This window comes from Capra hircus, chromosome 5, assembly GCF_001704415.2.
Source record: "Capra hircus breed San Clemente chromosome 5, ASM170441v1, whole genome shotgun sequence".
NCBI classification, from domain to species: Eukaryota; Metazoa; Chordata; class Mammalia; order Artiodactyla; family Bovidae; genus Capra; species Capra hircus.
The window spans coordinates 23,369,406-23,397,155 of NC_030812.1; the positions used below are offsets into that span (position 1 = coordinate 23,369,406).

The 27,750-nt window shown below is 44.4% G+C and overlaps 1 protein-coding gene and 1 pseudogene across 1 annotated transcript in view; one reads left to right on the top strand and one right to left on the bottom strand.

Moving 5' to 3' along the window:
- The window catches only part of CRADD (CASP2 and RIPK1 domain containing adaptor with death domain), a 192,671-nt gene that overhangs the window by 136,427 nt on the left and 28,494 nt on the right, over positions 1-27,750 (top strand). The gene's annotated exons all lie outside the window — the stretch shown is intronic.
- Positions 10,635-11,242, bottom strand: LOC102179449 (annotated as a pseudogene).

Here is a 27,750-nt window from a genome sequence, read left to right on the forward strand (position 1 = left end):
GTTTTTTCCTGCACCGTGTGAGCCTCAGTTGAAGCATCGCCTCCTTTATTAGTCTCATCAGGCTTCCCTGTAACTCCTCATCTGTGCTTCTTTCTCATCCCTGATCAGATAACGCTTTGTTCACTTCTTCGTTTCTGCATTCAGCGCGTTGTTTGTAATTGGTTGCGTGTATCTGTTTTCTAGGAAGTTATACTTATCTTGAAGGCAGGCAACTGTATCTTGTCTGTGTTTTGTGATTCCCTGGAAACGTCTGCTGAATAAATGTCTTGGGAGACATAAGTTAAGGTATACTAGAAGTGTTTTCATTCCCTCTTCACCCTAGAGTGAAGGGTAAGTGGAGAAGTATGGTGAGAAATAAGATTGATGAAGTAATATAATAGCTATGTCAGTCATTGTTCTAAGCATTTTATATATATTCATTCATTCCTTATAACAATCCTATGAGATGGCAGTTATCATCCTTCCCCATTGTATAGGGCTGGAAACAGAGACACAGAGAGGTCAAGTGACTTGCTCAAGGTCACACAGCTAGTAGGTAGTGGTTGGGATCTGAGCTCCACAGCCTGGACTCTGAACCGTTATTCTTTCTCTCTAAGGTTGGAAGAGACTGCGACAGCTCAGGTCCCCAGCATGAGCTAGCCACCAGGTCACAGCTGTTGCTATCACTGTACTATTACTAAAGAGCTGAACTGAACCACGTGGCTGACTCCTTGTGCAAACCCTTCCCCTGCTTAACACTGGGATAGTGAGGCCTAGGACAGCAAGCTGAGGAATGCTGAGGAATTGCTCTCTGTGGTCCTGCGAATGCCAGCCAGCAGCCCACCCAGGGTCTTGTAATCTGGGTGTGTAGCCACAGGTGCCCAGCCCTCTGCCAGCCTGCAGAAGAGAAGGGGACTCCAGGAGCAGAGTTCTGAGAGCGTAGGTGAGGCCAGGGCCAGGGATGCAGAGGGGCGTGTGCTCCCACCTGTCTGTGGTTTGGTTTCCTTATCTTAAAATGAACAACTTGGAACTGTATTATTCTTTCTCAACTTGAGGTTTGAGGACCCAGGGAATCCAAAAGTTCTATATGAACTAGTTATTTTTATTTCAGCTCAGTTCAGTTGCTCAGTGGTGTCTGACTCTTTGCGACCCCATGAATCACAGCATGCCAGGCCTCCCTGTTCATCACCATCTCCTGGAGTTCACTCAGACTCACGTCCATCGAGTCCGTGATGCCATCCAAGCCTCTCATCCTCTGTCGTCCCTTTCTCTTCCTGCCCTCAATCTTTTCCCAGCATCAGGGTCTTTTCCAATGAGTCAGCTCTTTGCATCAGGTGGCCAAAGTATTGGAGTTTCAGCTTCAGCATCAATCCCTCCAGTGAACACTCAGGCCTGGTTTCCTTTAGGATGGACTAAAAGATTGTGCTGTGTGCTCAGTCGCATCTGACTCTTTGCAACCCCATGGACCGTAGCCCACCAGGCTCCTCTGTCCATGGGATTTCCCAGGCAGGAAGACTGGAGTGGGTTGCCATTTCCTCCTCCAAGGACGATCTTCCTGACTCAGGGATCAAAACCTCATCTCTTGGGTCTCCTGCATTGGCAGGCAGATTCTTTACCACTAGGGCCACCTGGGAAGCCAAATTTAACCGTATTTGGGATCATCTCCTAAGGGACTCCTGCCTCTTGATTTCAGTTTCTTAAGTTGGGTTTGTGATGCTGACTGTGCCGGGTTTGTAAAGCAGCCAGATTCAGGCTTTTTGAAATTTATTTTACATCTTGACCCAGCACACACATCCATGTGCACATAAGCACAACAAAACATTTCCTAAAGTATCCTTTACCCTTTTACAAAGGAAGTACCCATTGTTCCTCTCCCTCCCCCAGCTAGTCATGACCTACAGTCTTCGGTTAGAAAGACTGGGGGATTCAACAGCAAGCGTGTCCAGGCTGCTGTTTTTTGTGTTTTTTTTTTTTTTTTTTTTAAAGTGGAAAATTTCCACTGAAAGATGTTTACTAGAATAAATCTTCAGTTTTTAACTGATTTCAGAGATTTCAGTAACTTAAGAAACTGAGTCATTGACTTGAGGTTATGAGAACAAAGCTGAGGTATGAAGTAATGACTGTTTTGTTCTTGATCACTGAGGAAAATACACAGGCAGTTAATCTGTTTATGTCTGTGAATCAGAATTACAGTCGATTCTTGAACTGTGCAGGTCCACGGATGCGTGGATTTTTTTCAATAAATACATAATGTACATCACGTTTTTATTGGTTGTGGTTGATTGAATCTGCAGATGTGGAACCCCTGATGGGAAAACCAGATGTAGAGGGGCGAGGGGCTCACTATTCAGTTATATGCAGACTTTCGACTGCTTGGAAATCGGCGCTCTTAATCCCCCACTTTGTTCAAGAGTCAACTGTACTCACCCCCAAAAAAACACTAAATCAGAATTTGTTTGCTGTACAAACAGAGTTTTGTAGCAGAGATTAGTAAACTGTTACATCAAAACAACCGGGGCCCCAGCACCCAGTGCTTTGTGAGGAGATGGATCCTATCTCTGCATATACCAGCTTACCTCAAGTCAAGAGCACAAAGTATGGTCACCAGTGGATAGTGGGTTTTTTTCCTGTTGAACTTGTTTTTTAATGTTATTTATTTTGGAATACATTGTTAAGGTAGATGCCTCATTTATCTTTTACATTTTTTCACATTTGGGTAATTTTATTCTTGCGGTGGTGGTGAATATGGTCTTCCATTTTCTATAAACTAGTAGCTGGATCTAGAAGTCTGATTAAACTCAGGCTAAATAGTTCAGGCAGGGACTCTTCATTGGTGGTGCTGTGGGTTCTCAAATATATCTTGTTAGCGGGGACGCATAATGCTAGGCAGTCCTGTTGGTCATGCAGGGAGGAGGCCCACCTCTCCAACCTGTTCTCCTGCCCAGTGCCATTTGTGAGCAAGAGAAGAAATAGCTACTATATCTGCACCTACCTTAACTGATGCTGGGAGGGACTGGGGGCAGGAGGAGAAGGGGACGACAGAGGATGAGATGGCTGGATGGCATCACCGACTCTATGGACATGAGTATGAGTGAATTCCAGGAGTTGGTGATGGACAGGGAGGCCTGGCGTGCTACAATTCATGGGGTTACAAAGAGTTGGATATGACTGAGCCATTGAACTGAACTGAACTGAATGAGTATGGGGGCTTCCCTGGTGGCTCAGACGGTAAAGCGTCTGCCTACAATGCGGAAGACCTAGGTTCGATCCCTGGGTTGGGAATTTCCCCTGGAGAAGGAAATGGCACCCCACTCCAGTACTCTTACCTGGAAAATCCCCTGGATGGAGGAGCCTGGTAGGCTACAGTCCATGGGGTCGCAAAGAGTCGGACACGACTGAGCGATTTCACTTCACTCCACTTCACTTAACAAGTATGGGGCTTCTCGGGTAGCATAGTGGTAAAGAATCTGCCTGCCAATGCAGGAGACACAAGTTTGATTCCTGGGTCAGGAAGATCCCCTGGAGTAGGGCATGGCAACCCCCTCCAGTATTCTTGCCTGGAAAATTCCATGGACAGAGGATCCTGGTGGGCTACAGTCCGTGGGTTTGCAAACAGTCAGACACGACTGAGCCACACACACATAACAAATACACTTTCCCTTAAAGTCATTCCACATCTACCTTTTGGCATGAAGCATCTAAAACCATCCAAAAACTGAAAGTGCCTGCCTTGCCAATAAGCTGTTAGCAAGTCTTAACTCAGGAGATCTGTCTCTCCTGGCATTCTGAGAAGCAGAAGTCTCAGATTACTTCCAGCTGAAGTGGAAAATAAACCAAACAAAATAGAAACTCATCTGTGGTAGGCCAAAAGATGACCCTATCACCCCCGAAGTTGTACACGTCTTAATCTCCAGGACCTGGGAATATGTTACCTTATATGGCGAAAGAGACTCTTTAGATGTGATTAAGGGTACTGATTTTGAGGTGAAGAGATTATCCTGGATTATTTAGATGGATCCATCCTAATCACATGAAGAAGAAAAGGAAGGCAGAAGAGTGGGTCAGAGAGGTGTGACATGAGGATTTGGCCCACTTTGAAGATGAGGAGAAGGGGCCATGAGCCAAAGATTTCAGGACGTCTTTAGAAGCTGGAGAAGGCAAGGAAGCAGAATCCTTCCCAGTGCTTCCAAAAAGGAACACAGCCCTGCTGATGCTTTGATTTTAGCTCGGTGAGATCCACGTCAGACTTCTGCCCTATGTAGCTGTAAGATTAAATTGCTAGGTTTGTAGTCATTTGCTGTGGTAGCAATAGAAGACTAATACTACCATTTCACAAGAAACAAACTTTTATCTGTCTGTCTCTGTACAACACGTACGTTTAAAGGTCTTTAGTGCCTAGTATCGATCCCTGGAAGCTTGGGTGCTTGCTTAACTGCATTTTCACAAGATTGACGTTAATGAACGTGTTCCTGGGCAGCTGAAATATATCCAGGCTGTTAAAATGATGCCAGACAGTCAAGGGCAAATGTAAATATTTAGTCTTCACAGGTATTATTGCAAACATCTCCATATTGGAATTGCAGAGCCAGGTGTAGACCAGAAACATCTGAGAGGAACTTTTCGGTGTTCAGCCCATGTCTGGCAAGCGCTGACATAGCCGGACCATGTGAGATCTGGCTGGAACTAAGGAAGTCCCCGTGGCTCTGGAGAACAATGAAATGTGGCCCTGGATGTCTGCTGGAATCATGGGGCATTCATCAGGATGAGCTGCTGAATGTTGTGGTCAGGCCCTTGGGCAAGCCACACAATTGAGATTCTGTTTCCTTCTAAATCATTGCCCTCCCTCCACCTGCTGTTGAAATGTGGCTAGCTGCTTCATCTCTCTGTTAGGGTGTCACCCTTCTAATTTACACCAAGCGAAACAGTTGGAAAATAAAACCTCATGGCCAGGAAGAAGGGAGGAGGAGGGGAGTAAACACATAACTAGAACCGAAAGCTGAAAGATTAATAGATTCAGATCGCATCTTAGTTTGTCCCTAGACCCTGTCTTTGACCTTGCACTGATTTCCCTGATCCTTAACTTCCCAGAACTCTAAAAGGTGCTTATTAAACACCTGTCACACAAAGGTGGTGAGAGCTAATAAGTGGTAGTTATGGATGATGAGTTAGCCAAATGTAATGACTGTTGCTTTTAAGGTTTCCCAGAATATATATTCAAGTTACTTTTTTTTACTTTACAATATTGTATTGGTTTTGCCATACATCAACATGAATCCACCACAGGTGTACACGTGTTCCCCATCCTGAACCCCCCTCCCACCTCCCTTCCCATACCATCCCTCTGGGTCATCCCAGTGCACTAGCTCCAAGCATCCTGTATCCTGCATCAAACCTGGACTGGTGATTCATTTCTTATATGATATTGTACATGTTTCAATGCCATTCTCCCAAATCATCCCACCCTCTCCCTCTCCCACAGACTCCAAAAGACTGTTCTATACATCTGTGTCTCTTCTGCTGTCTCACATACTGGGTTATCGTTACCATCTTTCTAAATTCCATATATATGCATTAGTATACTGTATTGGTGTTTTTCTTTCTGGCTTACTTCCCTCTGTATAAATCAGCTCCAGTTTCATCTACCTCGTTAGAATTTTGTTTTAAGGACCATGATGAGTTCAATAAGTCATTTCTGAGTAAGGTACCAGTTATCTTTATGTCCTAAATATTCTTAAAGCTACAGTAATTTCCTTGTTGTAGCTGTAATTCATTTCCTCTGGTGGTTTTGAAACTAATCAGATGTCCTCGACCCACTGACGAGCTACTTCTGCTTCTCTTCTGCTCTCTCACCCCTTCACACCTTACCTGTTCTTGCTGAGAAATGCTGTGAATATAAAGCACACAGTAATTGCTTTATTTTAGTGTTTTGATATGCAGTGTTTATAAGAGATCAGGGTAAGACTTTCGGGTTGCTAAACACTTTCACCATAGAGACCAGATTATTTTTCAAATAGTGGTGAGTGACTGAAGATAGTCATCTGGCACTCTCTCCCATCCTAAATGAAATGTAAAATAAATATTTTGTTTAAGTGCTGGGAGTCAGGGAAAGGTGCTGTCTATGTGTCTAAAACCAGAAGGAATGTTTTTGCTAGATGTAGTCTTGCTTATTCTGGAAAATTCATTTTCAACTCACTTCACAAAACAGAAGCATTGTCTTGAGAGAAGTAAATGTAGGTCCATGGTCTTCGAACTTTTTGCTGGATGCCTCCTAAAAGGAATTTTTTTAAAAACCATGTCCTTCCTTGCATTTTTAACTTGGCATCTAAATGTTTTCATCATTTTTTTTAATAGGAGATAGAAAACATTACACATTTCATAAGTGGAAGGAACGTGAACATTGATCTTGTATGAAATTAATTGTTGTTAGACATGATTTGGCAAAATATGTTTTAATGACCTCACTGAATACCATGTTACATCTGTAAATAAATCAATTAGAAACAAAACTTATGTGTAGACCTTGTTCGGAGAAGGCAGTGGCACCCCACTCCAGTACTCTTGCCTGGAAAATCCCATGAATGGAGGAGCCTGGTAGGCTGCAGTCCATGGGGTCGCTGAGAGTTGGACACGACTCAGTGACTTCACTTTCACTTTCACTTTTCACTTTCATGTGTTGGAGAAGGAAATGGCAACCCACTCCAGTGTTCTTGCCTGGAGAATCCAAGGGACGGCGGAGCCTGGTGGGCTGCCGTCTATGAGGTTGCACAGAGTCGGACATGACTGAAGCGACTTAGCAGCAGCAGCAGCAGACCTTGTTCAGAAGATCTGAGGAAATCTAGAGATTTCAGTTTTTTTTTTTTAATTGCAGTTAATTTAAAAATAATCCACATCAGTAATTTGTTACCTTTCTGAATTCAGAACGTCCCAGCCTGTCCAAGCTCACCTTTTCAGACCTGTTTACAGGACAGGGGGAGGCAGAAAAGCCCATGGCCTCCCCAGACCAATAGTTGGAGTCATGTAGGGAGGCACACCTTGGGAAGACTGGAGATATTTGAACAGTATGACTCCCCCCACCCCGCCCCCCCGTAGAGTAGGAGAGAGAGTGATGCTTATGCTGGAGATCTCTCAGGCAGTTTTAGAAAAAAAGTGCAGGTGCAAGTTGAGGGTATAGCAATTCACTTTGTAAAACTGTGCCGTAGAAGGTCCATTTGAAGACTTTGAAAACTGCTGGCATAGAAACTTCTGGGAGAGATCGTGGCCCTGATGGATACCTTGCAGCCTCGTCTGTTTCTGTTTTGTTTGTATCTTTTTTTTTTTCTTTTTTTAGATTCCACATAGACGTGATATAGCACGATATTTGTCTTTGTCTGACTTACCTCATTTAGTATGATAATCTCTAGGTCCATCCACGTTGCTGCAAATGGCAAAATTTCATTTTCTTTTTATGATTGGTTAAGAGTTGGACTGTGAAGAAAGCTGAGCGCCGAAGAATTGATGCTTTTGAACTGTGGTGTTGGAGAAGACTCTTGAGAGTCCCTTGGACTGCAAGGAGATCCAATCAGTCCGTTCTGAAGGAGATCAGCCCTGGGATTTCTTTGGACGGAATGATTCTAAAGCTGAAGCTCCAGTACTTTGGCCACCTCATGCGAAGAGTTGACTCATTGGAAAAGACTCTGATGCTGGGAGGGATTGGGGGCAGGAGGAGAAGGGGATGACAGAGAATGAGATGGCTGGATGGCATCACTGACTGGATGGACGTGAGTCTGAGTGAACTCCGGGAGTTGGTGATGGACAGGGAGGCCTGGCGTGCTGCGATTCATGGGGTCGCAAAGAGTCGGACACAACTGAGCGACTGAACTGAACTGAACTGAACTGAATATTCCATTGTATGTTTGTACCTTCCCTGGTAGCTCAGCTGGTAGAGAATATACCTGCAATGCAAGAGACCCTGGTTCGATTCCTGGGTCTGGAAGATCCCCTGGAGAAGGGAACGGCTACCCACTCCAGTACTCTGGCCTGGAGAATTCCATGGACTCTCTAGTCCATGGGTTCGCAGAGTTGGACACGACTGAGTGACTTTCACTTTCACTTAATGTATATATGTACACACATGTATGTGTATACAGCGCATCTTCCTTATTCACATGTATGTTGATGGGCACTTAGGTTGCTTCCGTGTCTCGGCTCTTGTAAATAGTGCTGCTGTGAACGTTGGGGTGCATGTATCTTTCAGAATTAAACTTGGACCGTGTGCTGACTCTACCTGTAGTCTGTTAAGGACTCTCCATACTGTTCTCCATAGTGGCTGCACCAATTTCCATTCCCACCAACAGTGTTAAGTTTCTCCACATCCTCTCTGGCATTTGTTACTTGTAGACTCGATGGTGGCTGCATTTTCTAACTACAGAAAAATGCTTATCACTTAACAGAATCAGCCCTCCAGGAAAATGCACCATGTTTATCCTGTTGCCTGGCATACTGCTTGTGTCCCAGGAAGTGGTTCTGCCTCAGTTGAAGGAACATGGATCTACTGGAAAGCACGCTGGGTCAGGGATGGAGATATTTGAGCACTTAATCCCATCTTTGCATAAATTAGCTACATGATCTTGGGGAAATCATTTAAAGCAGGCCATTTCCAGTTTCCTTTATCTTAATTGGAGGGATGTGAGCAGTCAGACTAGATAGAGTCCCTTCCTTCTGTCATTGTGTAATGACAGAATCTGGAAAGCCAGAGCCCTCACTCTGCAGGGCTTGAGTGGTTGCATTTTAAACTGTAAGGTCTAGTTTGTACAACTCACTGCCCTTATCTCTTTACCACTTCATAATCACAGTAAATAGTTTTCATTGTTGAATAAATAAATAATGAACGAGCATCTCGGCATAGCTGGTTTTCACATTCTTTCTCCCCTTTCCTATCTAGAGAGTAATATGAATTAAATCCATAGTCCTCCCTTGGCAAATATAGACATGGGCATAAAATTTCCATGAATTTAGCCTGCTTTTATATCCAACAGTCTCGTCCCTTTTGCTCAACTTGTGTCCTCCCTGACTGAAATCTTGCCATTACTACAAGTGGCAGCCAAAGAAATATTCTGCCAACAGCTGAAAAGTTATATATCTTCCTAATAATTTTTTATTTTTATTTTTTAAAGGAATATAAAACTATTGACCACTGTTCACCAGTATTTACAATAAAGTAAACAATATGCAGTTGAATAACATTCTGATTACTACAAAGTTATTGTTTTTCTTGGCTTCTGCTGAACTAGTAACCGAAAATACTGAGAAAAGTGAGCCTTCATGTAAGGAATGGATTGGAGTCAAGTCTGAAAAAACTTGCAGATCAAGCGTAGATTAGAAAAGTTTGTTCACTCATTTATTCCTATAGATCGTAAATTGCCAATATTTTAAAACTGTCTGATTAGGTTTCCATGAACAAATCTGAGACATCCCACGTATCATAGCCTTTCCGAAATATAGCACAGAGACTTCAATTTCTTGTAAAACAATGGTTCACCAAAAGGAACCATCAAGTCTCCATTTAACTAAGTTTTGCTTTGCTATATTAAAACATACCAGAATTTTTCTACATTTTTCATTTGGTTGGGAAGGTTGTTGATAGTGATGAAAATTCTCTTTCCAGGGTTTCTGCATATAAAACTGCATTTATATGCAGATATGGATGCAGATTCTGATAGGGATGCTTTAAAAAATTACCCAATTTAAACTGCTTAATTTGTCTAATTAATTAAAAAATTATTTAATTTGAAAGGTTAAGACTTAAATTTTCAATCTAAGTTGAAGTTATTTCTTACATTACTCAAAATTATATAATTCCAGAACATGGGCTTATCCATGGTTATGAAAGGCTGTTGTTTAAATATATTCACCAAAACAGAAACCACTACAAAAAATTAATTCCCAAACCATTAACATATGTCTTTTATGTATATACATACAAAAAACTTAGAATGGTCCTCAAGCATATATGAGTTAAATGCAAATTCTAAATTCTTATTGAGTAATGACTATGGAGATTTCCTGCAACATTTAGAAGAACTGTTCTCTAATGCTGAGGAAATAATATACCATGGTATCAAATTCTTTCCTGCTGAAGGAAGCAACTACAGAAAGCTTTTATTTGTTCAAAGTAACCAGTGCTATAGATGGGGGAAAAAAAAAAATGTAACTTCCCCAATACTACTACAAAACAAACATCAAACCTGATTTTCATTAGAATGTAGTTGTTTCTTCACACTAAGAAATCAAACGGAGAGGGCAATGGCAACCCACTCCAGCACTCTTGCCTGGAAAATCCCATGGATGGAGGAGTCTGGTAGGCTGCGGTCCATGGGATCGCTAAGAGTCAGACACGACTGAGAGACTTCACTTTAACTTTTCACTTTCATGCACTGGAGAAGGAAATGGCAACCCACTCCAGTGTTCTTGCTTGGAGAATCCCAGGGACGGGGGAGCCTGGTGGCTGCCATCTATGGGGTCACACAGAGTGGGACACGACTGAAGCGACTTAGCAGCAGCAGCAGCAGCAGCAGCAGCAGCAGCAAGAAATCAAAAAACCAAGACCCACATTTTATATGTGTGTGTGTGTGTATATATATATATATATATATATATATATATGGCAATGCAAACAATTATTGAGACTCATCTTCTGGACAAGAATGCCAGGTTAGTCTCTCTTCATAAAAAGCAATTACAATTTGAGGACACTTCGTGTTTGCCTCTTTTGCCAGCACCAAGTCCGCCTCATAGGAATCTTTCCATTTCATGAGGAACATTAATTCTCCAGTGCTGTCTGGGGCACCTATTATTCATTCTGGATCAAGACCTCTGGCAAAACCTCTTGGTTTATCAGCAGCATCTCTTCTTCTTTGATTTGCTGTCGTCAGATTCACTGTCAGACAAAGATTTTCTTTTTGTTCCATCTTTTTCTTTACCAGCTTTTTTAGAATTAAGAAATGCTTCAGTTAACTCTGGACAATCTAAATTTTCTTCAGGTTCCCAAGTATTGTCTGCATCTGTAAACCCCTTCCACTTCAGGAAATACTCCGCCTTCCCGTTCACTACACAGCGGTCCAGTACTTTTTCTACTACAAATTCTTTAGATTCTGCCTCTTCAACTTTTTTACACTTTCTATTTTGTTTCTTTCCCATTTTTTGCAATGTAGTTTTATTGGAGGCCATTTTTTATTGCACACTTGAAGAGCTATTATTCACCGCCTCTGAGCTGCTCTGGGTCCCGGGTCTGTGGCATTTCCTTAATAAAATTTTAAAGAGATGACCATTAGCAGAGGGTGGTGCTTCTAGGCTCATCCAAATTACTCTGTAAAGCACACTCCCTAAATTAACCAGATTGCATTAATATTATCCATGAGAGCAAGCATCACTCTTCTTCTAAAGCTATTTCTCCAAGCTGTACCAAATTGTGCTACCTCTAGAAGCAGGACATTCTGTGCCCTGTTTGAAGGCTAGTGTGACTGATGTAGTTGGAATTGCTGAAAGGAGGAGAGGGGAAGAGAAAGAATTGATAACTCTTTAGGGAATTTCACTAGGCTCTTTGCAGTATCAGTATGGCTGATATGTGTGTTATTGTGTGAAAAGTATTATCCTCCACCTTCTAGATGGTGGGATGGTCTCCATATCATGCTTCAAGATCACACTAAGTAAGTAAGCCTAACAGTGAAGATAGGCTGACTATGGTCCCTGCTTTCCCCAGCCATCCCTGCCTGTCACTCCCCCCCAACACCTACACTGTACATTGTGATGATCAGTTACCTGAGGTGCCGGTGTACCTGGGTTTCTGCCCTGCTTATTAAAAATTAGGAATGCCTCAGGAGTGCAATGCAAAACTCCCTTGACTTGAGCTGAAAACATAAAAACATTTTAAAGTCACTAAATCCCTTAGTTAACTTATAGGTATATTGGAAGGACAGATGCTGAAGCTCCAATACTTTGGCCACCTGATGTGAAGGGCTGACTCATTAGAAAAGCCCCTGATGCTGGGAAAGATTGAAGGCAAAAGGAGAAGGAGGAGGCAGAGGATGAGATGGTTAGATAGCATCACCAACTCGATGGACATGATTTTAAACAAACTCTGGGAGATAGTGAAGGATGGGGGAGCCTGGTGTGTTGCAGTCCTTGAGACTGCAGAGTCAGACACGACTGAGTGACTGAACAAGAACATGAGTCTATGATAGTCATCTTAAATTGTTTCCGGAAAAAAAAAAACTTACAAGTGGCAGCACATGGCTTTTCCCCCAGCCTTCCATCCCAAAGCAGCTGGTATTCTCGATCTTTGAAAGAAGCCCTGAAATCAGAAACCTGATGCTGAGGCATTTGGTTAGTATTTGTATTACTGAAAGTGTGTGTGTATTTTTTAATGGAGTGTTGCTGCTGCTGCTGCTGCTGCTGCTGCTGCTGCTAAGTCGCTTCAGTCGTGTCCGACTCTGTGCGACCCCACAGATGGCAGCCCACCAGGCTCCCCCGTCCCTGGGATTCTCCAGGCAAGAACACTGCAGTGGGTTGCCATTTCCTTCTCCAGTGCATGAAAGTGAAAAGTGAAAGTGAAGTCGCTCAGTAAGTGTCCAACTCTTTGTGACCCCATGGACTACAACCTACCAGGCTCCTCCATCCGTGGGATTTTTCAGGCAAGAGTACTGGAGTGGGTTGCCATTGCCTTCTCTGAATGGAGTGTTACTACAGAGTTTAATGTCTTTGCCTTCAACTGGAGCTGTATTGTATTGAGATATTGAGGTGGGGCTACTTCTAATACCTGCCCTGTGCCTGTTCACAGGGCCTGTAATCCCTCCCCGGAGCTGTGGCAGAGGAGGAGGAGAGAATGATTCTAGGGGGAAAGTTATAAGGCTTGTGCAACAGGATATTTTCCTGGTGTCTGGTTTTAGACTCAAGACGGGAACGTTAACTCACAGAGTAAAGATTGGCAACATACTCTCACGCCATTAAAGGACCCTGATTTGGCTGAGTGTTGGTTCACTTGGTACAGTATAGTGCAAGATCACTACCTTTAAAGCCAGACCAACCCAAACTTGAATTCTGGCATTAGCCATTGCTCTTTTGCATAACTTTGGACAAATTATGTAATCTCTTGGAATCTCAGTTTTCTCATTGACAGGTATAACATACATACACTGAGGGGTAGCTAAAAGATTAAGAAATAAGAAAGCAAAGTAGAATAGCACTTTGCAAGACACTTTGGCAATTTCTTAAAAAGATAAACATAATCTTACCACATGATCCAGAAGTCCTGCTCTGAGGTTCTGCCTAAATAGTTGACAACTCATGTCCACACAAAAATCTACACACAAATGTTTATAGTAGCTTTATTCATAAATGCCAAAATTGGAAGCAACCAAGATGCCCTTTCGTAATTGAATGGATAAACAAACCGGTACATCCATGTGATGGAATATCGTTCAGCAATAAAACGGATTGAACTATCAAGTCATGAAAAGACTTGGAGGAACTTTAAATGCTTATTACTCAGGGGAGGAAGGTAGTCTGGAAAAGATCCATACTGTATGATTCCATTAATATATGACATACTGGAAAAGGTAAAACTTTGGAGACGATTAAAAGATTGCTGGTTGCCTGGAGTTTGGGCTGAGGGGCTGAGGAATGAATGTGTGAAACACAGCGGATTTTCAAAACAGTGGAACTATCTTGTGTGAGGTAATGGTGCACACACGGCATATATGTTTATCAAAGCCAAAGTAGGATGTACAATACAAAGTGTGAACCCTAGTGTAAACTTTTTTTTTTTAAGATCAAACAAGACAGTGTATGTAAATTGGCTAACCTACTAATTAGTGCCTGTTAAACTCTAATAAATGATAGATTTTATTTATAATTTTTATTTTTACTCTAATTTCTAATAATGTCATATAGACATAGTTTCTGTTTGTGTTAGATGTGTCAGTTTTAATCAAAAGTGGTATTTAAAATCTAGCTGTTTACCAAATGAGAATTAATTGTCCTTTATAACCATTTTCTCTTCTGCTGTCTGTTGTGTGCAAAGTGGATAACTTGTTTCCCGGTCCAAGGAAAGCAACCTCTGGCTCAGACTTGAATTTTACTTCAGTCTGTGATTTACAGTTGGTGTAAAATTTGTAACTGGAGTTGGTTAATTATAATGCAATTGCAGTACAAGGCATCTTGAGTTGATTTTTGTCGTATCCTGTATTGTTATGTAAAGTGCTAACTTTAATCAGGAATTGTTTCAATGCAATCTCCTTACTTGTCCTGAATGCAGTTTCTCTTCTTTTGTCTAAGTTTTTTTGTATGGTTCACATTAGTGTGGGAAGAATAGTAGGCAGGAAATATGAATTTAAGCATGTTAAATCATGCTTAATGATTTAAGCATGACACATGTTAAATCATAAAAGAATTACATCACAAAGCATTAAAATGGTGCATAGAGAACTTTGCCAACGTCTGATAGAGTTGTGGGGATTATATAATTAAGAAAGAACAAACACCTATTCTATAACTGGAGATCAAGTGTCAAAGTCCCTTTCCTTTTGTCACTGGATGCTAGGAATCTAACCTTGCAAAAATGTCCCGAGTGGCCAAGTCCCACAGAACTTGAATCCAGCGAGATGCTGCAGAAGTTGTCAAGCAATGCAGTAGTCTTTGGGCTTTCACAAAGCAGTAGCAATTAAATGTGACTTTTATCTCCTGATGCACTTTTCCGTGCCCAAATGTAGTATCTCCTTCTGCATTCACGTTGTCCACCCCATTAGGGAAATCGAAAAGACCAGTATCGTTGGTTTCGTCTCACCCCTATTACTATTTTAGGTTGAGGTCTCTGGTTTACCTGCTGGGGTCTGTATGACATTGTCTCAAAGCCAAAGGGGTCTCAGCGATGCAGACGCCAGGAACAAGGGGGACTTGCTGGCATGGTGTGCGCTTCTCTTGGGTTCTTTGGATATTGGGGAACCACTGGCCTGAGGAAGAGGATGGAGCTGAGCTAGGGAAGGGGGAAGAATGAGCTTAGAGCTCCCCAGGAAAGGGGAAGAATATACGCTTGGGGAAAAAAAAGCTGTTTCTGGGGTATCTGAGAGCAGGTTGGAGTCTAGGGCAAGCCGGAAGCACCTTTTACCCGACTTGCTGAGGGTGTTGCGAAAAAAAAAGTTGATATGGAGCCAGAGGATATTGCCTGCAGACCAAATGCTGAAATGGAGGGGCATGGACATGGAGGGGGAAGCAGGGGCAATAGCCAAGGTGATTGTCAGGGCCTGCTGCTCAGGCAGGGTTTCGCCGCTGCCTGCCGATTCTCTGGTGGGGCAATGCCAGCCACGAAGTACAGACCAGACTTTGGTGCTGGCTGTAGGCATATTGTTTTCCCATAGCTGCTGTGGTTCAGACAGGATCTGGTGTCTTGTCATGAATAGATTGTTCCCACTGAGCACAAACACTCTTCTGTGAGCAGGGCCAGCAGATCTTCTGAGGAACTAGATGGTGTCCCCATTCCAAGATGAGCAGTTAGGGGGTCGGGGGAGATGGAGAAAAGCCCACTTTACCTTCTGTTTGTGTAAGTTTTGAATGAACTGGGTAAAATCCACATTCCCCCCCCTCCACAAAGTAAGTGAGGTTCTAGTGGGGTTACCCAACAGGACTGCAGTTTGACTGCAGTTTAACTTGTTTGAAGGATCTGAGGGAGAGATTTAATCTACCCACATCGTGAATCCTAGAATCACACGTAAGCAGCAATGAAAGAGAACACTGCCGTGGGAGACAAGAGTGTTGCAACCCGTGCAGTTTCTACTGGGGTGTCCTAGAAACTTTAGAGAACACAGAGGAAACAAGCCTGCAACACGGGCCTGGCAGCCTGGAGGCCTGGCCTCTCCAGCCCAGCCTGCCTCAGAGTCTCAGGGCTGCTTTTGTCCAGTGGGAATGCGGGCAAAAATGTCTCAGAAGACAAGTCTTTCTAACAGATTGAAACGTGACTGAACCAGCAGTGATCAGCAACATTAAGTGTGAAACCTCAGTTCCTGATTCCCTTTGTTCTGTTGTAGCATACATATGCAACTGTCTTGAAAACAGACCATCTTTTCAAAACTTTACTGTGTCTATTATCTGTGCTCTCACATCTTATTCAAATTATGCCCGTAATTAAAAAGTTTTGCCCATCAGGGATTCTCGTCTGTGGTTGGCATCATGCCCTGGGGTGCTTTTAGCATCCTGTGGGAGTGTGTTTATTTTTTATTTTATTTACGTGGCTGCATCAGGTCTTGGTTGCAGCAGCAAGATTTTTGTTGCAGTGCACGGGCTTCTCTCTAGTGGCACCCAGGCTTAGTTGTCCCATGGCACATGGGATCTTAAGTTCCCCAACCAGGGATTGAATCCATGCCCCTGCATTGGAAGGTGGATGCTTAACCGTTGGACCACCAGGGAGTCCGTGGGAGTGTTGTCAGATGCCACAGTGCTCAGGGGTGGGATGCTAGTGATATCTGATGGCCAGGGGCAGAGCTGCTATGTGATGCTCTGGACAGTTCTGCAGAGAGGAGAATGGTCCCACAACCCTCATGACTTCCATATGTTCTGCCAGGTTTTCAAAGAATCCAACTTTGTTTTACACATTAATGTATAGCAGTTTTCATGTTTAAAGATATGCACGGGATTCTCCAGGAATATATATATAAGCAGAGGTAAGATTGTACTGTTTTACTCAGAGCTTTACAGAATTATTCACTATTTCAGAAAAATCATCTCGCCATTAGCAAACACTAAAGATGTTTGAGTCACCAGCACAACACGCCTGTACCATCTGCACTGTTGCATCCATGGTGCTTCTATAGGTGTGTGAACCTGAAGCTTCACTGCGCTTTAGAGCAGTCATGTGGGGTATTCATCTATTGAAATACATGTTATTTTATAGAAGTTATGCTATTTTCATCTCTCCTTTGTATTGCAGTTTGCACGTTAATTTTAAAATGTGTATAGGTAGGTTACATTATTTTATATCAGATTAGCAAATAATAGAATTGTACAATGTTGGATTGTAAAAATTGGATTGTAACTGATTGAATTGAAAACCACTAGACCAGAGAGTTCTAAAGTCCCTTTTTGCTTTAAAATTCTGTTAACCTATCAGATTACTTAGTCTGATGCCTTCCTTTTTGCAGGTGGGTAAACTGGAGCCCTCTAAGTCTTTCATGCATTGCATTCAGCCAATTTCTATTGACTACCTCCTCGAGGTGTGGATACACAGTGGACAAAAATCTGATTCCTGTCTTCAAGCAGTCTTCAGCTTGGCAGCCAAGATGAGATATATGCCAAGAAATAAAAAATAGAAAACCCCAGGTCTGGTTAGTAGCTCAGCTGTATCTAAAACCCACCATTGCTTTGAAGACTGGTTCATTTTTATGCGTGGTACTCCCTGGGCCTGAGTTGGGGCCTGGATTCTGAGGCTAGAAATGTTTCTGTCTGTGATTATTGGAGAAGGGTAGACTGGGAGGAATATACCACCAGCCAAAAGAAAACGATTTTAGTTTACTCTCTCCTTTTCCCCGCAGAATAACAGAAGCCTAGGAGTGACTCCAGTACTCTTCCCTGGGGAATCCCATGGACGGAGGAACCTGGTAGTCTGCAGTCCATGGGGTCACTAAGAGTCGGACACGACTGAGCGACTTCACTTTCATGCATTGGAGGAGGAAATGGCAACCCACTTCAGTGTTCTTGCCTGGAGAATCCCGGGGAGGGAGGAGCCTGGTGGGCTGCCGTCTCTGGGGTCGCAGAGAGTCAGACACGACTGAAGCGACTTAGCAGCAGCGGCAGCAGCAGCAGCAGGACTGGCTAGTTAGCTTCCCACTGCTCACTTAGGTGAAGGGTTAGGACGAAGCGTGAGGATGGCAGCAGTGAGAGGGCAAAGAGCACAGGAAGCAGATTCCGCAGCTTTACCCTCCGGCAGAAATACGATGCAAGCCACAATGTGAACACCTATGGAATTTACATTTTCTAGTATAAAAGTAAAAGTGTTAGTCATTCCATCAAGACGGACTTTTTGCGACCCCATAGACTGTAGCCCACCAGGCTCCTCTGTCCATGGAATTCTCCAGGTAAGAATACTGGAGTGGGTTGCCATTCCCTTCTCCAGGGGATCTTCCCAACCCAAGGATTGAACCCAGGTCTCCTGCATTGCAGGCAGATTCTTTACTGTCTGTTACATTTTGAAAAGTAAAAAGAACATGTGAAATTAGTCTGATTGATGTGTTTAACCCAATATATCCAAAGTACAATGATCATTTCAACCTGAAAGGAATAGCAAACAATTATTAATGAGGTATTTTACACTTGTTTTCCACAGCTAAGTCTTCAAAATCTGGTGTGAGCTTTGTACTTGCAGCACACTTCCGTGTGTGTCAGGCTCTTTTTTTAAGTGCTCAGCAGTCACACGTGGCTAGTGACTACCATACTGGATAGCACAACTATAGAGGAAAAGGACTTTTTAGCTCTTTTTCTGCCTTCATCCTGTTCCCCTATCTAGGCACTCCATCAGAACCACTCTCATTATAAGCAGTGACTCCTCATCTAGAGGACACTCCCATCCCTGTGAGATAACAGTGGACAGAGAATGGGGGTACAGGTACCACTACCCACCCACTCTCTGGACAAGAGTCAAAGGCTCTGAAAATACAGGAGGGTCCCACCAAGTCTTACGTGCCCAGTTTAGTGTGCTGGGGTGACAGCTCCAGAAGGGACAACTGCTGATTTGGAATGAGAAATCTGGATTTGGAGCAGTGACCAGGAAATCCGAGGGCTCAGTACAGTAGAACTTCACAACAGAATTTCACAAATTTACTATTTTTTAAGTTACATCTTTTCCCTTCTCGTTCTGTCTTCATCTGTTCATTTAGCTCCTTTTGGAAATCACATGCATAGGGTGTTGGGCCAGGTGACTTCCCAGGGACCCTCCCTGCCCATGTTACTGTCTCCTCAGGTGGAGGGCAGTCCATCAGAACCTGGGACCTGGTCCTTCAAGGGACTGCAGCCTCCGACCAGGTCTCCCCAGCAGTGACTCTGAGGTATTTGAAATGTGTTTTCAAAATGCCCGGGAGCCACGTTCATGGGTGTGTGGGTGGGGCAGAGAATGTGGAGCCTGACTGGGCCAAGTGCTTTATGTATTATGTATCACTGTGCTGAATCGGCAGGATGATCATTTGAAGTAGGTCCTAGACTTATCCTCATCCTACAAGAGGCAATGGAGGGAGAAAGTGTGGAGTAACTTGCTCTAGGTCCCAGTAGCTATCATCATCCCATTCTTTATGGTTGGCTGGCAGAATTTTCTTTCTTGGCAGTAAGGTGCCAGCCCCTTCTTATTCATTTTTCTTTTTCCATGACCTCTTCTTCTCCTCCACACTGCCTCACCTCTTTACCACAGAGATGCTTTAGGTAAAATCTCATCATAAAACAATTGAGAGCTTCTAACCCCCTGTCTGTGGCCTTCAGACGGGCATTCCCCTTGATGGCTCAGATTGCCTCTTCAGGAGACTCAGTCTGGGGACATGTGACATTCAGCTTAGATCAGGTCATTATTCAGCCCGTCAGGGATCCGTTTTGCCTGTCATGTCATGGAATCCAGACCAGGGAGCTGCTGCTACCACCTTAGCCTTTCATTGGAAGAAAATCTGCTTCCCAAGACCAGAGGGCGCTGTGTGGCCACTTGGCAGGCCTTGCCCATGGACAGTGCCTTGCCAGGATGGCCCTTCTCCAGGCCTGGCCCTCAGCTTCACAGACCAAGGGATTCCTGGACCAGAGCAGAGCAGTCTGGGAAAGAAGATGGAGAAACTGATTCATGAGAACCGATCTTAGAGACTGGTGGAGAAGTCACAATGCCCATTCATTCATGTGTTGGAAAGAATTCTTCTTAAACAAACACAGATATTCACGTTTGCAGGTTAGCATATTTTTCTCCCTGCAGAAAACCTTGTGTGAGGAGCCAGCCTTTTATCAGAAGGTTGTGTTAACACACTTGGAATCAGAACTACGAGAGCTATTAGGTTATTATTGAAAAAGTAAATATTTGTAGTTGAAGAGAACATGATACAAAAGGCTGCGTAGTGGAAAAGCTCACCTAGGCCTCCCCTGACCCTTGCTCCTTAGCCCCTTCCCCAGAGGCAACCCTTATTAATAATGAACTTCTTCCACCTGTTGGATTGTCTGAGGCCTCCATTTCCTAAGCAGGGAAGTTCCTGCTGTACTGGCCAGGTGCCTTACATCTTCTGGTTAGGCTACCTTCCTGGATCAGCTTTTACTTGACATATTAGTGGGTGGGAGACGGGAGGTACGTGAGCAGTGGGAGTGACAGAGGCAGTCGGGAGGAGAGGTACTCGGGAAGCTGCTGAGTTAAAAAGATCTGCATTCTCTAGAGGGGAGGGCACAGAGGAGGGGTGTGGAGTGAATCGGGAGCTTCCCAGTGACACTAGAAAGGAGTGCTCCCAGGTCCCTGGCAGAGAGCAGATGGTGGGTATTCCCTGACCCTTCCTCGGCCCTGGGGAACAGAATGGGAAGGAAAAACATAGAGCAAGAGATAAAGGGGAACTCTGCCCCACTGTCTTGAAGGGACAGCACCCGCCCCAGAACAATAGCCCCGAAGAGACAGAGCAAGATCAAAAGCACTGTGAGAGGTGCCCCATCCCCACCTCCCCCTCCCAGCCCCCGAAGCAGCCATGCCTTTCAAGGCCAGTCATATCTTATGGTGCAAAAAGGCGCCTTCCAGCCTCGACACTGTGACCTGGGGACAGTGCGGGAGAAGCAAGAAGGAACAATTAGCCGATTCATTATGTTGACATTTCTAGCCACAAAATAAGGCCTTTCCCCTTAATTAGGGTTGTGACAGATAAAAGCATATTCCCAGCCGACTTCTGTTATTCACGCGGACAGGCCTATTATCCCTGCTTGGTCTGGCCCTGTCTGTATATGAGGGCTTGCTCTGTGTGAGCGCTCTTGGCAGCTTTGTAAAGGATTCAGAGGGAATAAACACAGGGCCTGCTTCCTGCCCTGCATCCAGAAGAGAAGACACATTCATACATATGGTCTAAGCCAGCAAACCTTGGTGCTTCAAAAGCAGGAAAAGAGCTAATCGGGGGGTGGGAGGGGGTGTCTAAGAGCAGTTCATGTGAGGAAAATAAAGCTAATGAGGGATCTAGAAGCCAGTTCAAGTGAGGAGCCAAGGGTGGTTAGAGTGGAAGAATCATCTCCGATCTTCGAAAAGGCGGTGGAATTTAGCGTATGATGGCTGAAAGCCAGATTATTGTTGTTGTTTAGTTGCTCAGTCATGTCTGACTCTTTTGCAGCCCTGTGGACTGTAGCCCCCCAGGCTCCTCTGTCCGTTGGGATTTCCCAGACAAGAATACTGAGGTGGGTTGCCATTCCCTTCTCCAGGGGATCTTCCCCACCCAGGGATCAAACCTGTATCTCCTGCTTGGCAGGTGGAGTCTTTACCGCTGAGCCACCAGGGAAGCCAAAACCCAGATTGCCCAAGTTTAAATTCTGGTTAAGCCACTTTATGACCTGTGTAACCATAGGCAAGTGACTACACCTCTCTGTACCTCAGTCTCCTCATTTAAGAAAGTGAAGATGATATGATGCCTGTCACATAGGGCTCTTGTGAGAACTGAGCAGGTTACAGAGTGGTGAGCTCTTGTAACAGTGCCTGACAAGGTAAGCACTGCAAGTATTTGCCACTATACATAAGAAGACAGGGCGCAGAAAGTTGGTTGCACCAGAAAACCAAAGTAGAATCAGGGATGGAAAATCTACCTTAATCTATAGATCAGCTTATTTTATTGTTAGAGTTACCCAATAAGGGGCTTGGAAAAATAATAAGCAAAGACAGCGCTAGAGTCCAAATGGATTTATTCTCCAGTCCAGACCCATTTGAGTTCTGCGCATCTAGGCATCCTGACATTTCCATTTGGATATCTTCCAGGCGTCTCACATTTAACATGTTCAGACCTCGTCTGGGTCCTGCTTCCACCTGTTTCCACCCTCAGTCTTCTCCATGTCAGTGCTGGCAGTGGCAATACCAGCCACCCGGTCACCCAAGGTAGAAGTTTGACAGTCCGTCATCTTTGACTCCTCCGTCTGCCTCATCCCCAAAGTCAGTAACCCCCAGTTGTCCATTCTGCCTCTTCAGTATCCCTGCTGTCCATCTCCTTTTCTCCTTAGTCACGGCCTCTATCCTAGTCCAAGAAATGATCACCCGTCCCTTGCAGTAACTCACTAACTGGCCTTTTGCTCTTACCTGTGCCCCGAAGCCAGAAAGCCTACAGGGCACCTTGGCGTACAGAAGTACGCTGCCCGTATGAAGAGAGGCAGCCCTGGCGAGGCCTTGGGGAGCAGACTGGGGCCAGGTTTCACCCCTCACTTGTCTGCTTGGGCAGCACCCTTGTGCTTCAGCACCTGCTCAACCACGTGCAGTGGCCCTTCCCAAATGATTTTTCCAACAGCAGTTGGAGTGGTTTCATTAAAGTGTGAACTGGCTCATGCCACACTTCTCTGTAACATTACCCCATCCGCAGCCCTGCATGGGCTTCCCTGGTGGCTCAGCTGGTAGGGACTCTGCCTGCAATGCAGGAGACCTGGGTTCGATCCCTGGGTTGGGAAGATCCCCTGGAGAAAGGAAAGGCTACCCACTCCAGTATTCTGGCCTGGAGAATTCCACGGACTGTATAGTCCATGGGGCCTCAGAGAGTCGGACATGGCTGAGTGACTTTCCCTTGCACTTGCACAGTCCTTCATGGCTTTCTGTTGCCCTTGACCTCTGAATCAGATCCAAGCTCCGTCCTATCATTTATAGTGATTTATTAATATCCATCATATTAACGTGTTAATTGTATTAATAGCCATTAATCAGGTCGGAGTGCCGAGGCCGTAGACTGAACACCTAGGGGCATTCACATTTTATTTGGCTCACACAGCATTTTAAAACAATTTTTAAATCAGTTGACACTAATTCAAAATTGAGATTCCACTTAGAATATAGCTTCTCCTGGAAGATGAGAAAATGTGGAGTTGAAGGACCCTCTTCCTCCCAGGGTGACTTGGCTGGTGCTGAGCGGCAGCTGCTTCCCCCAGCTGGGGTGTGGGCACTCCGGTTTCCCCCAGTCCCCACTGCTCCATAGTTTATACTTTACTTCCTCCGTGTTATCTGCTAGGCCCCAGTAAGTATCTGCCTTTGCAGTCCCTAAGCTCGATCAACCCTTTCACTTTACAGTGAGGAAGCTGAGGCTAGAAAGGTGGCCTTTTAGTCTCAAGGTCTAGTGCTGGATCATGAAATATGCCGTGACTTCTGCCCTGCCTACTAAATCACAACTGCCTCTCAGTTACTGAAGGAAAGGAAACACACCATGCAACCTGGTTAATTATTCTTCCTGCTGTGTTTGCTAGCCAACACGCCCTTCTGTTATCTTGCTTATATCTGTGACCACATGAAAATTAGAACATTTGATCTAGAGGATTGGGATGTTGTTCTGTGACTATCACCCATCTGGCATGAGAGTCTAGCTAAAATAGGAAAAAAGGAGAAATGGAGGAGGATTGGAAATGACAGGAGAGATAAAATCTTTTGAGAGGGGGCACAGTCTTCTCCTGTGGTGTTACAGAAAGGTGGGGGCCTGGCTGGATCACCACCTCTTCAGGGATGTGGAACTTGAGATGCAGATGGCAGTGAGTCAGGGGCAGAAAAAGGACTGAAGAGTGTGTCCTGGGCTCAGTGCCCCATACCACACTGTCACACCCTGAGAATGACCGCGCACAGATCCATCACTGCAAAAAAGGGAAGTTTGCAGTTTACCTTGGCAAATAACGACTTTGGCCAATCAAGAGGAATGGGAATGAAGCACAGCCCCAGAGCCTTGAGTCAGATGAAAATCATCTTCCTGTGTAATTCACTAGAGAAGGCAGCCGCATCGTGCCATAGGGAAATGAGTCTTGACAACCACCAGTTCCTCCCGGACACTGCGTCCTCCTTGTACCACAGTGACTCAGTGCCATGAAGCTGAGGGGCGAAGACCGCTCCAAGTCATGAATGAGACTCCACCCTCACGGCCACTCCGGGATCCTTCTTCTTAAGCTGTGGAAGGGCAGGCTGCTTCTGAGGAGGGAAAGAAGTGACAAGATGGGTTCCCAAAGGCAAGCCATGGGAAGGAGTTGGTGTCACATGAATTCCCCTTGGGGGCTGGCTCTCTATCGTAGTTTTCTCTTTTTTGTTTCGCATTGGAGTCTAAAAATGTTTAATGATTCCTATAGTACTCTTAAAAATCTACCTTCAAATGTATCTAAGAACTTTTTCATATATTAACACTCTTACGATGAAGCCTGTGTAATTAGAATGTTTTATCAATACACCGTATGCAAAGTGTTTTCCTTTAGAAATAGAGGTAGGAATCAGATTCTCTCTTTCAAATCTCTGAGCCATTGCTCAACAATGGAAATCAGGCTTATGATTTTATAGATTGTCATCTCCTTACAACAGCAGACTAATGAACGCAGTGATTTAAGCAAACAAAATGTGCTCATTCAAGAATAGGCTCACATTGCTGATTTCATTTCTAGAATCCCCTGGGCTTTTATGTTTTCCCCCCTGTAAAGAATATACCAAAAGAGTGAGTAATAGATCAGTAACTCTCATCATCCCCTTCCCTTAGACAAAAGTAATTTTCAAACTTCAGACTAAGATTACTTCCATTAATGGTGTAGCTCTATTAATTGATTGGGTCAACAGGAATAGAAAGTTTTTCTTCTGTTCCTTTTAGGACTTTGCTGCCACCAAGTTATTTCAGCTAAAGAATGTTCATTTGTTACAGCACCTCTCAGTTCAAGCATTTACTTTGTTCATCTGAAGTGTGGATCCGTTGCTATTCTCGTCTCTTGTCTAACGCGAGGTCTTTTTCCTTGCCTGTGGTTCATGGAAAAGTGAAGAAGTGATTTCTGTTGAAAGTGTAGGGAGAGTCTAGAAGTAGGTAATGGAGATGAGTGTGGAGTGGGGAACTGTCAGAGCGGAAAGAAGTCAGGCTGTTGGAATGGAGTGGCCCAAAGAAACTGGGCTCTTGGAGGTGTGTGTGGGGGGGTCCCAGCATAAAAACCCAGCTGCTGGAGTCTGGGAAATCATCAACAGAGAGCTGGTAGTTGAAGCGTCTTGGGCGCAACCGCTCTCGGCAGTAAAATGCTGAGTTATGGAGTACACAGGGACCCACGCTGACAAAACATGGAAACCGATGGCTTTTCCCCGCTGAATGGAAATTTGCTTTTTCCCATATTCCAAAACACTGGCTCCAGTTTGGTGCATGCTGTGTTTTCATTTGTAGTAGCCTGCCTTGGCAGTTCCGGAAAACTCTCCCATGCATCTGTGAGTTTTGATGTGGGCTCTATGGTGGCCTTGCCGTCACCTCTAGCCACCATCATGACACACCCTAGGTCTTGTTTTCAGTGTCTCGGCATACTCTCCAAGGCTTCCAGTAATTGATTGTGCAAAACACAAAACCAAAAGCAGATGGGACATATGTAGATAAGCTGTTTTGTTTCTCATCCCTATAATTTCCTAGGTTTGATAGCACTTCAATTTTCTAACCATAAAAGCTGCTTCTATGCTCTTTGGAACACACATACACGCACACCATGCTGCCAGTAAGTAGGCTAAATGAATTTATATGTGGCTTTCTCTTGTTGTTGTTTTTCTTTCATTCTTTTTTAAAGAAGTACCTTGCTGCTAGAGAAGGAAATTTTAAAAATCGGCTTCAAGTATTTTTGTTAAAGTTCAGTTTACTTAATGGAACTATTATGTTAACACAGAGGAATAGTTTAGAGTGACATATCAGAGCTAAAGCTGATTACTAGAGTCCGCATCTTCTGGACTGGGGCAGCGGGGAGGGAAGATTGACTCTTCTGTCAACTGAATGCGACTGACCAACAGGAGGTAAAAGCTGCCACTAGACAGAGTGCAGCATTTTGGGGGGAAGGGTTAAGCGCATTAAAGGAGGCATCCCTTTGGACCCATTAAACGCTCATTTTATCTTTTCAATGACATAGACCTTACAGGCATGGATTTACAAGGGCTCTAAGTCCATCATGAAAATAAGCTGTGGTTGTTAGTGTTATTTATTAAAGTGCCTGAGTGCCTGCTCAGTCGCTTCAGTTGTGTCCAAGCCTTTGTGACCCCGCAGACTGTACCCTGCCGGGCTCATGCGTCTGTGGGATTCTCCAGGCAAGAATACTGAAGTGGGTTGATATGCCCTCCTCCAAGGGGCTCTTCCCGACCCAGGGATTGATCCTACATCTCCTGCATTGTAAGCAGACTTTTTTTTTTTTTTTAAGTGCCGAGCCCCTGGGGAAGCCCACCTACCCCCAATTTTCAGTCTGTAAAATGAATAAAGTCTTCTCTGCGGACAACCTCTTTGCACATTGGCTCCAGGCTCAGCCGTTTAGTAGTGTTTCTGAGTATCTGCACAGGTTGGGAACTCTATCGAAGCAGCACAAAATCATTGCCCAGTAAGCTTCTACCTCTCTTCATGGATTTGTTAACACTCATCTAGTCAGACAGACTAGAGAGCATAGAGAAACTCACAGGAGGAGCATAGACTCTGGAGCCAGATGGACCTGAGTTTAGAACCAGGCTGTCACTTCTTCAAAGGAGTGAGTTGGTCCAAGTCATCCAGCTTCTCCTAATAGTAATGCCCTCCTTATGAAAAGAATATAACAGCTATACCTGTCTCATGGTGATGGCCTTACGAGTAGAAGTGTTTCCTTTGTCTTCCCTTCCCCTTGTTTTGAAATGACACAGGAGGGAGCGCACGTCAGTGAGAACTGTTTGGAACCAAGCAGGGCTGTGTTTGGGACTCTGTGAACGTGGAGCAGGGCTTTCGTCGTATGAGTCATGCAGTGAGAAGGAAATGACTTATCTTGCTTGTCTTCTCTGTTATCCATCCAGTGGCTTTGCGGGGAAAAGGAGGGGCTCATTAAGGAAGAGCAGCCGGAAGCACCAAGAAAGCCCCTTCCCTGTGCCCTTCATCAGCCCCTCTCCAGTGCCGAAAGGGCCACCACGCCAAGGAGGGGTCAGCAGGACCTCGCGGGCAGCGCCTCTCAGACCGGGCCCTGGACGGACCCCGCCCACGCAAGCTGACAGGCGTGGGGGCCATCCCATAGGTCCCCTCTCCCCCTCCTCGGAGCTGCCTGATGGGATTGTTTTTCCCGTGGATAAAAGTACAGTTCCTTTTAAATGAACAGAAATCGAGACAAACACATCCCCAGAATCTGACAAGTATTTACGGAGCTCTGTGCTTTTATTTTCTGTTCTGCCTGCAGAGTGCGTAAATGGGAGGGCTAAACTGTGTTCAGGAAAATCTGAAAGCCAGGAACTTATTAATAGGCTTGACACCTGCCTCCGTGAGGAACTTCTGAAGCCAGAGATACTCTTTGTAACTGCAATCCATCTGTTGCACAGATTTTTAATTCAGATATTCTTCCTTCTTGAGCCAAGACTGAGAAAGCAGCCAATTTTGTGGAAAGATCTCTTTAATAAGAAACGAATAAAACTATCAGTGCTAAATAAAGTAGACCACTGTGAAACTTGGGTTAAATCCCACAGGGAAGAGTATGTGAGATTAACTGCATTATATAACAAGACCGCCTTTAATAGCTGGCACGGTTCTTTTTGTTGTTCCAAGGGAGAAGCAGCCAAGGCTGGGGCCAGAGCACAAGATATTATTTTAAAGTACTGCAGCCTTTGGAATT